This window comes from Caretta caretta, chromosome 23 (assembly GCF_965140235.1).
Source record: "Caretta caretta isolate rCarCar2 chromosome 23, rCarCar1.hap1, whole genome shotgun sequence".
NCBI lineage: Eukaryota > Metazoa > Chordata > Testudines > Cheloniidae > Caretta > Caretta caretta.
Window position 1 is genome coordinate 4,888,683 of NC_134228.1, and position 15,184 is coordinate 4,903,866.

At 41.0% G+C, this 15,184-nt stretch overlaps 1 protein-coding gene across 2 annotated transcripts in view; it reads right to left on the bottom strand.

The window, feature by feature from the left end:
- Positions 1-15,184, bottom strand: part of ARHGAP35 (Rho GTPase activating protein 35) — a 109,986-nt gene that overhangs the window by 38,583 nt on the left and 56,219 nt on the right. The window lies entirely within an intron of this gene.

Below are 15,184 nucleotides of genomic sequence, written 5' to 3' on the forward strand. Positions count from 1 at the left end.
TTTCAAGCAAGAACAATGTTTTAAAAAGCCACTGCTCACTAGAAGGGTTAACTTTTCCCCAGCCAGTATCAACAGGACTGTAATGAATTAGAAGTCTTTCAGAATAAGCTCTGACACTGAACAACACTGAAGACAAATCTCTGTAGCCCTGATGTTATCACAAGACCCCCACTGTGAGAGTATTCACTGAAACATTTACTGGCTCAAAGCCTTGCCTTGTTTGGTATTGAATTTCATAATTCCTGAACTGCCATTGTCACTCTGATCAAACAACAGTCTTGGTTTTAAACTTCCTGAATAATCACTGTACAGTAAACTGAGTAGAATCTCTAATAGACAGTTACAACAGCCATCTGTCATTGACCTAGAAGTATGCACACCTTTCCTCAGAACTAGTCATCTATTCAGGCTCCATTAGGCCACAGTGTAAAACGTCTGTAGAATCAGTTACTAAAACCTACTAAAGAAATTTGCCTCTTTATTTATGCAAACTTGCTACTGGTTGTTGTGCCTTTCCTGGGAAGACCCAGCCATCTGTGTACCTCCCTCCCTTCGTCAACCTCCCATCTCCATGCTTTCCTAGCTGCCTAGGACACCACAAACCTCAAACTTGGGAGCAGGCACCCATAATCCAATGTCACCAGAAGCTGCCAGATGCCTGAGGTGTCTGAGACCTCCTTACAACTTTGGCACTTGGAAAAGATTCCATTTCCCCACCACCTTAATTCCACACAAGTAGCACATTTAAATGAATGCATCAGTCTTCACATTTAAGCAAAATCATAATGTTTCCATCATCCAGAAATGGAGGAAACATTTTAAACGTGGGGGAGGGAAGTCAAAAAATTGTCATTCATTTGAAATATTTCAAATTAGCTGTGCAAAGTAGCTGTGCGAAGTCAAAAAGCCCCTCTCTGTGTGGGAAAACAGTGGTAACTGCAGTAGGATATTAGCATGGTGACTGTCCTATGGCCACAGAGCCATTCGGATTTAACCCAATTACCTATCAAACGAATGACACGTTATTGAGACCTCAAGTGCAAGTTTCATTCACTGAGTTCTCCAGAGGCCGAAAGATATCTGTTTAGTGAAATAAAGGACTGCACAGAGCAAAGCAGATATGTAAATTTCTCATCTCTACAAATGACAGATCTCAGTGTTTTGATCTAAAACAATACAATTGATTTGGCGGTCTGCTGCCAAACCCAGCCTAACACTATCATTAGAGGAGAGGTTTTGTCTGGATTGCCATGAATCATTCATTTGCCATGTATTTCTTATTCACACAAAACCACTTTCAAATCATTGTTCAAACTGCTTCATTGACTACCAAGCTCTTCAAATGGCTGTTAGAATTTCAGAGCCAGGAGAAAGAAAAGAGCCAGGAGAGGCTCTGCTTGTTGTCAGAGGCAAGCAAACGCTTCCTGCAGGACACAGGGTTCGGGGAGACACCAATGTAAGAAGAAAGTTCCCTAAAATTGATGACTGGTAGCTTAAAACAGCAGTTTCCAACTTTTTCAGACACCACCACCATCACCACTTTACCAGAATAAGACCTCGACAGCACCCACCACCTCCCATTTATTATGGACATTTTGCAATGGTTAGGCTCCTCAGGATCCCACAATTGGAACTTGAGCTGCTTCAAAACCAACACAGGTTCAGCAATCAACTGGGTGCACCTATGTATATACTGCAGTGTTCCCTCTAATTTTTCCCACCCATGTGCGGAATGAATTATGTTATGTGCATCAATATGGAAGTGATGTGTGACACATGGGTCACATGGGTGGGGGGGTTCGGAGTGTGGGAGGGGGCTCAGGGCTGGGGCAGAGGGTTGGGGTGGGGAGGGGTGAGGGCTCTGGTGTGGGGCCAGGGATGAGGGGCTCAGGGCTGGGGCACAGGATTGGAGTATGGGGGTGGGGGCGGGGTGAGGGCTCTGGCTGGGGGTGCAGGCTCTGCGGTGGGGCTTCCCCCAGCTCTCTCCCTGATGCGGCAGCTCCAGGGCTGGGGCCATGGGATAGGTGCCCCACTCCCGGCCGCGGCAGGTCTAGGCCAGGGGAAGGGTGCCCCAGCCACAGCAGGTCCAGGCTGGGGTTGGGTTCGGGGTAGGGGAGGGGTTCGGGCTGCCCCTCCCCCAGCTGCAGCAGGTCACAGATGGGCGGGTCCCGAGTGCCTATGCAGCACTACATAGGCTGCTGCGTGGCCACACAGCTTATAGGGAACTTAGATATACTGTACTACACCAGCATAAAGTATAGAAAATGAAAACGGGAGTCTCCAATCTGAAGAATTTACAGTCTAAGTTAAAACAAGAACAAGAGAAGGAGACACGATGTGGAGGAAGGGGCATATATACTTGGCACAAGTCTCAACTACTAGCATAGGTTTGTATGCTGGTGACTGGGAACCAGCTGACCCAGGTGAACATGTGAAAGGTACTGAAGCCAAAGCACTGAGGTCAATGTTTCAGGAATAAACTATTGGCTGAGCGCAGGACTAGAAAATTACCACAACAGGAGAAAATAGAAAAAACTGCTTAAACTCAGGTATCTGGTCATAAAACTCTCCCACCTTTTTTTTTTTTTTTTTTTTTTTAAAGATATTACTGGAGAGTTTTCATAGCACTCTTCTAGAACCTGATTTCCACCAATTGGGATCACCCACAAATCAACCATGTGGGCAGCAGAGACAGCTGGAAAATCTGAGTTCAAGACAATGATATTTTGCTATACCACATGACTTAACCAGTCCACATCTCTCCTGAACATGCTGTGTACATAAAGCTCTTAAAATGCAGATTTCAAAATGATTTTCTGTCTTTACAATCAAAGCTAGTCTCCATTTAGTATTTATAGTGCAGGATCATTGTTGTGCTCTATTTTCAGCACTGAGAACATCATCTTTACATTACAGAATGCTATGCAATAAAGGACAGGAGTGCAAGACAGATTTTACTGAAGGGTCAAGAGAATGCAAGTAAAAGATCATGGGTAACAGATGTAAATGGCAAAAGTTAAAGTACTGGAGAGTCCAAGTCTTTACAATGTTAGATGCAATCTCAGTTAATGAAGTAAGTTATAAACTCCTTGGTGCAGAGACTAAATCTTCCTCCATGTTGATATTGCCAGGCATAAGTTTGCCATTTAGCAAAAAATAAATCGAGTCCCTGATAGCTGTCTGCATTCATTTAATTGCACCTACTAAAATACGACAATAAGGCACCAAACAGCTGTTAAAGTCATAAATTTTAGGTGAATTTTATCTAAAAATAACACTCTGCTCCCTATGTTATAAATAAACATATGCTGTTGTAAGTACCCCTTCTAATACCAGAACCACAGTACTCTCAACCCAAGAAGGAAGAGTAGTCATGGACTCCAACAGAAAAGAAGATTTGGTATGTTTATAAGAATTTCACTCCTCCTTACTACAGTATAAAATATAGGCTCCCAAGAGGAAAATAAAAAGGTGGAGAGGGCTGACATTTCAGTAGTGGTATAAATCCGCATGGCACCTTATAGACAGACAATGCCCCGAAGAGCTTGCAAGTCTAAACTTGGTGTAGAAAAAAGCTAAAGTGTCACAGGACAATAACCAGAAAAGATATGGCTCTGAAGTTATAACATAGTCTTATTCCCCACACAGGTATTACAACATATAAGGACAAATTCCAAGATTACAAATTCCACCTACACCTGGGGAAAGGAAGGGAGAAGTGACCTTTACAGACTATAAATACCACACTAACACATGCCACCTCTGCTTGGCTAAATAGGATTCAGTTATCTAATGCTGAAACCTACCTGCAAATCAAACCATAGAGGATAATATGTGAGCAGCTGGGTCTCAAAGTGGAGACTATATTTAGGACATCAAAGTCACTGATCCACAGTATCGGTCCTACGCCCCCAGCTCTGGAGCAGTCTCTTAGAGGAACCCCTTCAGTATGCCAGACCCCCAAGGGGATTCTCTCTTCCTACAGGATAGGCGACATGGCCTCATTGTCTCCTGAGGCTGAACCTCTGCTGCTTCAACACTCCTGCTTCATACCATGAGCTCTGTTCAGTAAGTCCACCTGAGACATGCTCCTGGTGGAGACTTATACATTTTTCAGGGATTAATGTACCTCACCAAGCATTTGCAGTGACACTCAAATGGTGTTGTCAAAACAGCAGGGTTTATTAGTCAACTGGCACACAACATAGGAAGTACTTATGTTAGCACAGAGAAATGAAGATTAAGGCATAGACCATTCTGGTTAGCCCAGAGCCCCCAGCCAAGCTGTAGTGAAACCCTCACGTTCACACTCTCTCTCTCTCACCTCCTTGTCAGTTCCTAGGTGAGAGCCCATGACTCCCTGTAGCAGCCAACTCTTGTCCCCCCACCTCACATCTTCCCCAGTCTTTTATTTTCGAGCTGGGAGATTTTGCTCAGCTTTTCTGCTGAAAGGTGGGGAACTCCATCTTTCTCTCGGTCCTTGGTTGCTAGACATCAGTGTACTGGTGACTGGATTTGCCATCTTCTCAGATTTTCCACTGATATGGGGTCAGCCTCGGCCAGTCATTTTTAACATCCCATTCAGGCTCAGAGAGCTAAGTAACATTCATATCTATGTCGCCCAGCCTGCCCTGAAAGCAAACAGTCCTGCCTCTCCCAGTAACATGCAAAAAATAAGGGAAACTGAGGCATACACAGGAGTCTCAAAAAGATTACAGAAAATTCCCACTTCATACCCAGCAATAAATAGTCATTAGGGCTAGGATAACATACAACATATCCTTTTGGAATTTGTATAAGACTCCCCCTTTTTGGAAGACATTTTTCTGCAGTTCTGCTTGTCATAAGATACATATCTGTCTCCCAGAATAATCACGGAGAATCTGTTTTCTAAAGGTCTCTTGATCTAACAAGAAGTTGCTTTCCTGAAGACACCATCAGAAATTAAAAGATAAAATTTAAATACGTTCTTCCACACAAAGCACTCTGCTCATTTATTCAGTCAGCCTAGCAAACAGCGGTGGTGGTCACAACCATCCATACAAAAATCAAAAGTCCATTTTTATTTAGAGCTTTCAATTGCAACCAAAGAGCTGAGGCTGACATGCGAACTCCGAATGACGCACACAATCTGATCTAATGCAGCCACGAATCCAAAGCTGCAGGTTTTAATGTTCTCCCTGAAAGAATATTTCCAGGTAATGGAGATACTCTTCATCTCTCTCTAGTTCCAATTCTATAGCTTGAGGCAATTTTTCTTTTAGAGCTAGGTAATGCTGATGGATCTTTCATCCAGGGAGTTATGCTGAAGATTCACCCTCTTGCAATGTTGCACTAACAAGAACACCTACTGATATTCCCTCCACCACAAGGACCTCTCGTATTTAATATCAAAGCTACATCAGCAGCATTGCTGCTAAGACCTTTGGGTTATTAAACACTGAGCTAACCACTGAGAAATTAATTGTTTCAACAAGTAATCACTGAATCCCACATGTGAAATACCACAAGGTGAAACTCCAAGTAATATCACCCTCATGCAGGAGGTGGGATGGTGAGAGAGTATGCAGAAGTGATTATTCTAGCCCACATAGCAAGCAACCTGGAAGCTTTACTCTTTTCACTGAGAGTAAGAGAGAAGTCACTTCACTTAGAAAATCTGATCTTCAGTTTTAGAACCAAGGTTCACAGACTAGTTTTCCTAGGGGGACAAACATGCAGGGATTTATTTTAAGGCATCAAGATCAACCTGGCTAAAATTAAATATTAAAATGGTTCACAGATGTTATCCCATTTCACCCACCATTGCTATAAGGGATAAAAAGAATCTATATTCCGTTTGAACTTCCACAGTTATTCACATTACTTCAATTATTAATGCTGCAGAGACGAACTGATGAAGAGTGAAGTTTGGAGGACCAACACATACACAGGGCAAGACTGTAACTAGTGAATTGGATTTAGTTTTTTGACTGAGAGAAACCAACATAATGCAGTTTCATTTGTCAATAGCACAGAGCTGTTAGATTTAAAAAAAAAAAACACAGTACAACCTACCTTCCAGGATATCAGAGCGAACTGCATTGCTTCTGGTTTTCAATTAAGTTCTAGGGTTTTGTTTTGCTTTTTGTGGGCTTATTTTTGTTTTTTGTTAAATAAACAGTGTTAAAGCTGTGCTAATAAAGGCACAGAGTGGCCAATTTTCCTCATTACAATTACTTTTTCCCCTACTATACAGATTAAGGCTCCTCTAGGAAAAGCCTCTTGTACACGAAGTTTAAACTCAGAGCAAACATTTATGAAAGTTATGAGCCCTCAAACAAAAAAAACCTAAAACCTTCAATTACACTAATTGGTAGAATCTGATAAAACATGGATTCCCCCTGCTCATGCCACAGAGTTAATCAAAACAGAAGCACAAGATCACCAGGAGAATGAGTTCAAAACCTGCTGGAATCAAATATATATTTTGTATTGGGCATTATGATGTATATGTACTCAAATCCCTGCCAAATCAGGACCAGAGAAATACCCTGAAGCAAGATAATCTTTCAAATGGTCTTTAGTGTTGTACCATGAAAGGTAAAACAAATGAACAGATTTTCATAGCAAAAGAAAAAACTAAATGGTCAACCCCACTGATTTAAAGCATCTTCAGGTGACACCATTTAGGTTTCACTATGGAGATTATCAATGGCTGATCACTGCCATTCCACTTCACATACAGAACAAAATCCCTCTTCTAACACACCAGCTAGAGATCTATTGTATGTGCTGATTCTGCCTGTTTCGGAGCAGGTTAGACCTGCACTCTCAGCATATACATCATAAAGGGTGTCAGCAATATGACAAAGGGCACAGCACACTATCAACACAAACAACCAACCAACCAGTACTTGGTCTGCCCAAAGGGCTCTCAGCCTCTAACTGATCTACCAAACTAAGAAAAAGATTAACAATACTCAGAGCACTCCACTATTTGAGGGAGAATTCTGGCTGCTAACTGCAGGGTATTATTCATCCCACTGGGGCAAAATGAGCTACAGATGCACTAACAAAAACCTTGTCCCGATAGCTATTTATACAGTACTGTCTGAATACATTATAGCTACAGATGTAAAGCTGATAGACACAGCCTTGCACGTAAAATCATTCCCCTAGCTATTTGTAACACAGTGGGAGGACCTAGTGAGGACTAGTTGCAGTTCTGATGCATTACGAACTTTGAACATGCTACAAGAAAAACCACATGATTTATCACTGAATGGTCAACATGATTAGAGCATGTCACCTTACCATTTTTTTTTTTAAATAAAAAACATTTTGCACCTGTGTTCAAACCCTCCTAGAGAAACAGCCTGAGATAGCACCACTGGACATTTTAGCTTTAGCTAGTTTAGTTACAGTGTGAACAGGGCTTCAGAGCTTGCTGTAGAACTGTATTAGTAAAACCATACAAGGTAATCTAATATCACAAGGCTCTAAACCAGCAAGCAAATACACACACCTCTGTGTCTATTACAGCGTAGCACAGCATAAGCATGATTCCACGTTTCACCCAGCACATCTGAACTGATTCCTAGAAAGGTCATGTGGAAGTTGTAATAGTTGTGAAAAGTGTTTTGCAAGTCCATGCTAGGGTGGACATCGTTACAGCTGGTTGTTCTAATGTCAATGCTGCAATATGCAACAGCCCTAATTGAAGATACTCATCTCTCCTTTCACCAAGGAAGTCGGATGTTCATGCAAGGCGTGGAACTACCTACTGGTTAGGCAGCAGCCATGACATGTATCCTTGTCAGCCAGTTTCCTTTGTGAGAAGTGGATGTGTGTGTGTTAACCAGCGGTTAAAGCTTCCCTGAACTGCTGATACAACAGCAAGTGGGCTAATGGGATACCTCATTTCAGCTATGCCAATGAACCTGCTCTATCTGATGGTGAGCGATTTGCACTGACAGACTGAAAGCCTAATATCTCATTAGTACACTAAAGAAAAAGAGGTTTTTCTATTGTGAGGGACAGACTATTGTGTTTTTGCAATATTAAAAATGTCTGCAGACAGAATCCTAGAGGACTGTTTTCTACACACCGGCCATTTCAGAGTACAAACCAATCTCTCACACAGAATGGCTGCAAATGGATCAAAAGGCTCAGAGAAAAGAGCAAGCATAAATAAGAAGCAATCTATTCATACGGAAGCATAGTACAATGATAGCAGGAACAAGATCTGGCTCCCTATTGCAATATTCCAACATTCCTGGGAGGAATTTTATAGTTTCTATTTTGAAAAAGGTCTCATTCAAAGCTCTTCCTTCCCACTGAACAATATAAACAGAAGTTACACTCAAAATGCTCCAGAGAAAAATGGCCTTATATTATGCAGTTCTACCAGAATGCAACAGCCAGAGATTAGAGTTAATCTGAAGGCAGTCCTAAATTCTAGAACAGGATTACTTCTGACAAAACGAAAGCTCGACAGGATTGTATTACAAAGTCGCTGGTTGTTCTATGCCTGAAAATGCTACTACTTGCAGATTATTACACTTTAGTTACATGTTCAAAAGAAAATAATTTACGTTTTGGCAGCAGCCAAAAGAAGATGTGCAAAATGTAAGTAGAAGAATCAGCAGTCAGAACCTCTGGCTTCAGGAAGCAAACCCACCACAGCACTTTGCATTTTATTCATCTTTAGGCTGCTGAAGCAAAGACAGCTTTACGATAAAAACCTAGCACAGCAATTACAGCCTTAAAAATACTTGTGAAGCACTAAGATATTTCTCTCTCTATTGTAAGGGCTAATCTGCGAGCAGAATACCATGCTTACTTTAAAAAAAAAAAAATCAACATTGTCCAATTGTTTAGGTTTAAAAGATCTGTATTATGTTCAGAACATCTCTCTGATGCCTCTTGTGATTGTTAACTTCAGTTCTTTAAAAAACAAAAAACAAACAAAAAAACCCGTTTTGAGTCCAAAGAACCCAAATAATGTTAGTTAGTGGCTGTGTGTCAATTTTGACTGCAGAACTTAGTGACAAAAGGAGATCCTCTATTTTCTAGGACCACCAGACCTCCTTTCAAGCAGGCCAATGAACAGCTGTCAGATGCTAACTTTCAGTCCCTGCTGATACCAGTTTGATTTGAACTAGTGACCCAGAGGGGAGAGGCTCTGTATCAGATTACCAACCCCCTACACCATTTAGTCCCCCCTTGCCTTCCTCATGCAGCCCTTGACCTCTACTAGCAACAACCTATTGGCCTTCACCCTCACTTTTGGCTAATTCAAGCAGAACAAATAATCACTTTTCCAAATTCTTACCAAAACATTAAGGGCCCTTCCTATCAAATCTATAAAAGAGAATCTTCTTTGGAACAAATCTTTGATGATTAGTAAATCAATGACTTCTGTACATTTTTTGTACACGCCACAAAGAGAGGTGTAAACAGGGGAAAGAGAACTATCCCTTTTTGGCTCTTCTGAGTTTGGTGAGAACTGGTTACATACAGTTAATACAAGCTCACTGCCATATTTCTCAGAAAACAAAGAACTTGGGGTTGTCCTCCTCCCTTCACATATTAGAACACATTTATGAGACCTGATATTGCAATAATTATCATTTAGTGGAGTTCTGATTAACTAGCTGCCACCCACCCCCGCTATATCTCTTACCGTGCAAATCCAACTTCCCCTTTAAGTGCATATGTTTAATTTTACAACTCAAGATCTCTTACAAGCCTCTGCAGCACACTTAGTTCATGTTAGCCCATGGAGAAAGACCAGGTAAAAGTCTTTGTATTTTGATGGCCAAAAAGTCTCAGACTCATCTACAGGAGTCTGTACGTGCTGAGACAACTGACTGCGCGCGTTTGAACTGCCAGTTGAGAGAACAGTATAACCCATTCCTCCAGTGAATTAAATGATTAGCAAACAGGGCAGCTATATGTCCTTAAGCAAAGCATTTCCTTTTATATCAAGCCAACTGCTGATCACTATTCAGGAAATTAAAGCTACTGGCTTCTCCAAAAGAAACTTCCATTACAATTAAAGAAATGCGCATATTTAAACACACATGAAAATAAGCCATAACTGCCAGTAAATATGACATATTGATTATCCCTAAAGCAAATATACAAAAATTAAACCAATTTATATATAGATACATCAGTGTAGCTGTGCACATAAAAACCCAGTCCAACGTACCCAAGGAGTAAAATACTCTTAAGTTTTGTCTATACACACAGGGTTGCACCAGTTTAACTAAAGGTATGTTTTTTAACTGATTTAGTTTGCTAGTGCAAGTTTGTGTGTAGACAGTGCAAGTTTAGAATCACAAATGAAGGTCATCAAGTCCAGCCCCCTGCACTGAGGCAGGACTAAGTTTACCTGTGCCATTCCTGACAGTTGTTTGTGTGTAGACATTCTTAAACTGAAACCAGAACGTGTGCACACAAGCTTGCACCAATTTAACTAAACCAGTACGCAGAAGCTCAGGAAAAGTAGAAATAATATCTGGGCAAATAAATGTGTCAGGTTTCCTACCTGCCAAAAAGAGGCCATCGATGAGGCTGGGGCAGAATGAGTGACATCAATCAGGGGATGGTGAAAGAGTGGGGCCACATGGAATGGGAGCAAAGAGAACTGAGCTGCCTCTGGGGTAAGGAGAGAAGAGGCTAAACAGAACGGAACTGAGTTGCTATTCTGGTGAGAGACGGAAGATGGGGAGGTGATGAACATTAGTTTGAATGTATTGACTTAGCTCTCTGATCACAGGTGTATGGTGACTGGGAAGAGATAGAGCCTGGGTTTTTCAGCTACTCTGGTAGATCAAAATAGTCAGGTAGGTCAAGAGCAGTTACCCTTTCCCAGAAAAATAAGAAACTAGTTTAATTTTCCAGCCAAGCCAAAGCAGATTGTACAGCAACTTTTAAAATCTGTCTACAACTTAGCTTGTAAGCTTTTGGGGACAAGGACCATCCATCTCTGCTATACATTTGTACAGTGCCAAGCACAAGGGGACCTTGATCGCTGTCTGGAACTCATAAGCACTACTGCAGTACTATAGTAAGAACAACCACCGCCACCACCGAAAGAACTCAATCATTTGTAACTGAAATGACTGACCACTTGTCCACAGATAAATTTTTTTCCCTTTAACTTTTGCATTCCTCTGCAGTATAAACAAACTGTCGAACATATATGGTGAATAAATTAAAAACATTAGAGCTTGTATCACTGATAGGGAAATTAATAGGCACATGCAGTGGATAGAAGGCATGTTTTAGGAAGCGTTTCAAGAAGAGATTATTTTTTCCCTCACGAACTTTAAGTGAACAGAGCTGGACTGCAATGACAAAAGATGTTCCCCTATACAAACACAAAAACGGAAACCTAGGAAATTCTGATGATGCAGAATACTTCAGGTTTCAGACTAGAGAATCTCTTCAGGAATATCCTGCTGTTTTGGGTGTTGAGCAGGCAACAGAACTATTTGAATTTAGCTCTGGCTGGAAAAATAAATTCTTGGGTCTTTACAGATGTCTTGGTCACCAGTGTTGCAAATGCCTGAATTATACCATCAAAGCAACAAAGATGCTGTCCCATTTTTCCCCTCATATGAGCCATAAGGGAATAAAGCTGAAACATATATAGAAAAATTTAGAGCCCCCAAGAGAAAATGACCATTCAAGGCCACAGCTGTAGGATCAAAGATCTTCAGGAGAAAATGGCAATTCCCTCAAGATAAACGGACTTATCACCAAGCAAGAGAAAACCTTCCATTGGTCAAAGCAAAGACTCCAACAACTGAACCCTGACAGCAATTTAAATACCACACAGATCTGAGGAGCCATATCACCACTTTGAAAAAATGAGAACAGATGGGGACCAAAATGCAACTGTCTCTAGCAAAAAGCTGCTCTTCAGAGCAGGCAGTTTAGGTATTAGGACATCTCAGAAGCCCAATATGGATTAGGGGATAGGCTTATAAATCACACCTACTGGAGAAAAATCAGTGAAAATGAAATATCAGCGACTGGATTTTCAATATCTGTGTCAGGTCTTCACCTTCCAGTTCAGAGCATTACAAACTCAGTATCTGAAGAGGATACAGAAGGGTAGCTGAAGATTAAGTTCCATCTACACATTGCATCAAACCCCAACACCTTTAACAAAGGAACAGCATAACGGAAGGGACCAGTAAAAGCAATAGGGATGCTACCTACACCTATTCTAAAAGCAGGTTCTGTGTATGTAAGACATTTTCATTTTAAATGAAGTCTGAAACCTGATATATATGTCACTAGCTTTATTTTGTCTGTACACATTACCCTGTTGTATGACTTTTGAGAAGGTGGGGATAGGACACCAAAGATTTACGTCCTTTAGCACTCCAGCAAAGCTTTGCTGGCATTTAACAACTAGATCAAACAGAAGAGAATCCTTGTCTAAAGAAGCATTTTCAAATATAGAATACAGACTTACACTGAAGAGTTATTTAATTGGAACTAAATCAGTATATCACACTTTAAAATTGACTTTTTGGACTGTTGTCTAGGCTTCATTTGACCCAGACCTTGAAAGATTAAAAGTCAGTGTATTTTCCCCCTTGTCATGAAGTTTCAAATAGTGAGAGTGTTAACACCATTACTCCAGATGTTGCTATCAGGGTTAATAGCAGGCTGAGGCAATCTGTCCACACTTAATGATACTTAATCATTACTGATTACACTTGGATTAGAGAGAATAAATCCAGGCGTAAAGAGACTGTAATCCGCAGCCTGACTGTGTTGGGCTACTAACACATTAGTTTAAGCCTGTAATCTTGAGCATAGCTATTACTGAAGAAGAATTTGCATTACTAGAGACTAAGAGCACCTCCCACCTCAAATGCTATCAAGGCAACGAAAGCAGCAAGTGAAAACCAGAGGGCGAAAAAAGGATCAAAAATACTGTCAAGCATACACAAAAAAGTAAAGGAGGACTTGTGGAACCTTAGAGACTAACAAATTTATTTGAGCATAAGCTTTCATGAGCTACAGCTCACTTCACTGGATGCATTCAGTGGAAAATACAGTGGGGAGATTTATATACACAGAGAACATGAAACAATGGGCGTTACCATACGCACTGTAACGAGAGTGATCAGGTAAGGTGAGCTATTATAATAAAGAGATTGAAGTGGATAATAAATGGACACAAATCAGACGTCAAGAATTATAACATTCAAAAACCCAGTCGGAGAACACTTCTATCTCTTTGGTCACTCAATTACAGACCTAAAAGTGGCAATTCTTCAACAAAAAAACTTCAAAAACAGACTCCCAGAGACTGCTGAATTGGAATTAATTTGCAAACTGGAAACAATTAACTTAGGCTTGAATAAAGACTGGGAGCGGATGGGTCATTACACAAAGTAAAACTATTTCCCCGTGTTTATTACCCCCACCCTTGCTGTTCCTCAGACGTTCTTGTCAACTGCTGGAAATGGCCCACCTTGATTATCACTACAAAAGATCCCCCGCCCCCTCTCCTGCTGGTAATAGCTCACCTTACCTGATCACACTCCTTACAGTGTGTATGGTAACACCCATTGTTTCATGTTCTCTGTGTATATAAATCTCCCCACTGTATTTTCCACTGAATGCATCCGATGAAGTGAGCTGTAGCTCACGAAAGCTTATGCGCAAATAAATTTGTTAGTCTCTAAGGTGCCAAAAGTCCTCCTTTTCTTTTTGTGGATACAGACTAACACGGCTGCTATTCTGAAACACAAAAAAGTGTATTTCAAACAGAATTAAGTAAACCATCCAGATATAGTTAGGACATCTAGAATTCTTTGCTAGTTAAAGAATTTTGACACAGAAGTTGTGGCAGAACTGAATCTTGTGATGACTTTCAGTACTATTCAACCCTAGCTTCAGAATTCAAGGATAATCTCTAACCATTAAATAAACTTCCAAAATTACATCCTTGCATTGCACTTCAGGTACAGAACAAGCAAACGGGGAAATGTACAAGTAGGCCCAAAATAATGTATGTTTCCATGTTGAAAGGTTTAGAAGTCACTCCCCCAGAAATGGAACTACAACTAGGTATGGGAACTCTCTATCCCTAGAAAACAGATTGATATCAAGTGTCAGAATCAGGAATAATCTCAGGGCCTATTGTATTAACACAGGGAAAGGAAAAGCCAAATAAGAACACTCACTAATACTGAAGAATGGGATACTGAGTTATTTTTTAAATCAATTTTAAGTTATGCTTGAACAATAGTTTCTTCCACTACTGCCCCTCGACTGTTCTGTCTTCTTTATCATGCACATCAATGTTCAGCTGACATGGCAACAGGTTGCTAACTGGTAGCTCATGCCATTCCTTATGCCTGTGGCAGACTCAAGAGTTGTAAAAGGTGAATGTTTTCTCTTCCTCCCTTCTCACTGATTCCCCACCTACCACCCTGAAAAACAGTCCAAGAACAGCAGAGGCCTGAGGTTCAGTCTACACCTAAAACTTAGGCTGACCTAGCTACATCACTCAGGGATGTGAAAAATGTCATGCCCTGACAAAACAGTTAAGTCAACCTAACCTCCAGTGTAGATGTGACTAGGTCAATGGAAGGATTCTTCTGTCCATCTAGCAACTGCCTCACAGTGAGGTGGATTGAGTACATTGATGGAAAAACCTCCTCCTTTGATGTAGGAAATGTCTAAACTATGGTGCTACGGCAGCAGCTGTAATGTAGATATACCCTTAATCTATGCCACAGCAGAGTGAAGCGGGTCAAAGTAATGTCGTTTTCACTCTGCTATAAGGCAGAGATCAGCAGCAACAGTAGGGGTGTGATCCAGGGAGAGGATGAACAAAGTAAAAAAAAAAATAAAAAGACACAAGCTTCCTGATGCCCTTCCACTCTGCATCTGTAAGGGGGATGGGAGAACAACCCATCCTTCTCTCTCCAGAAGCCAGACAGAAAATTAAACTCAGTATATAATCTGATTTTCCTAACCATGCACAAGATGAAACACAAAGTTTGGGGCCAGTACCATGAAGAGAATGACAACACTGGAGATTGCTGGGTTTGGGTTTCTCATTAGGACACCACTCCTTGATACTGGTGATGGGGGGGTGTTATTTTCATATTACTCTCTGGCTACCACATTTATTTCTGTGGCTAGTAAGTATTTGGCA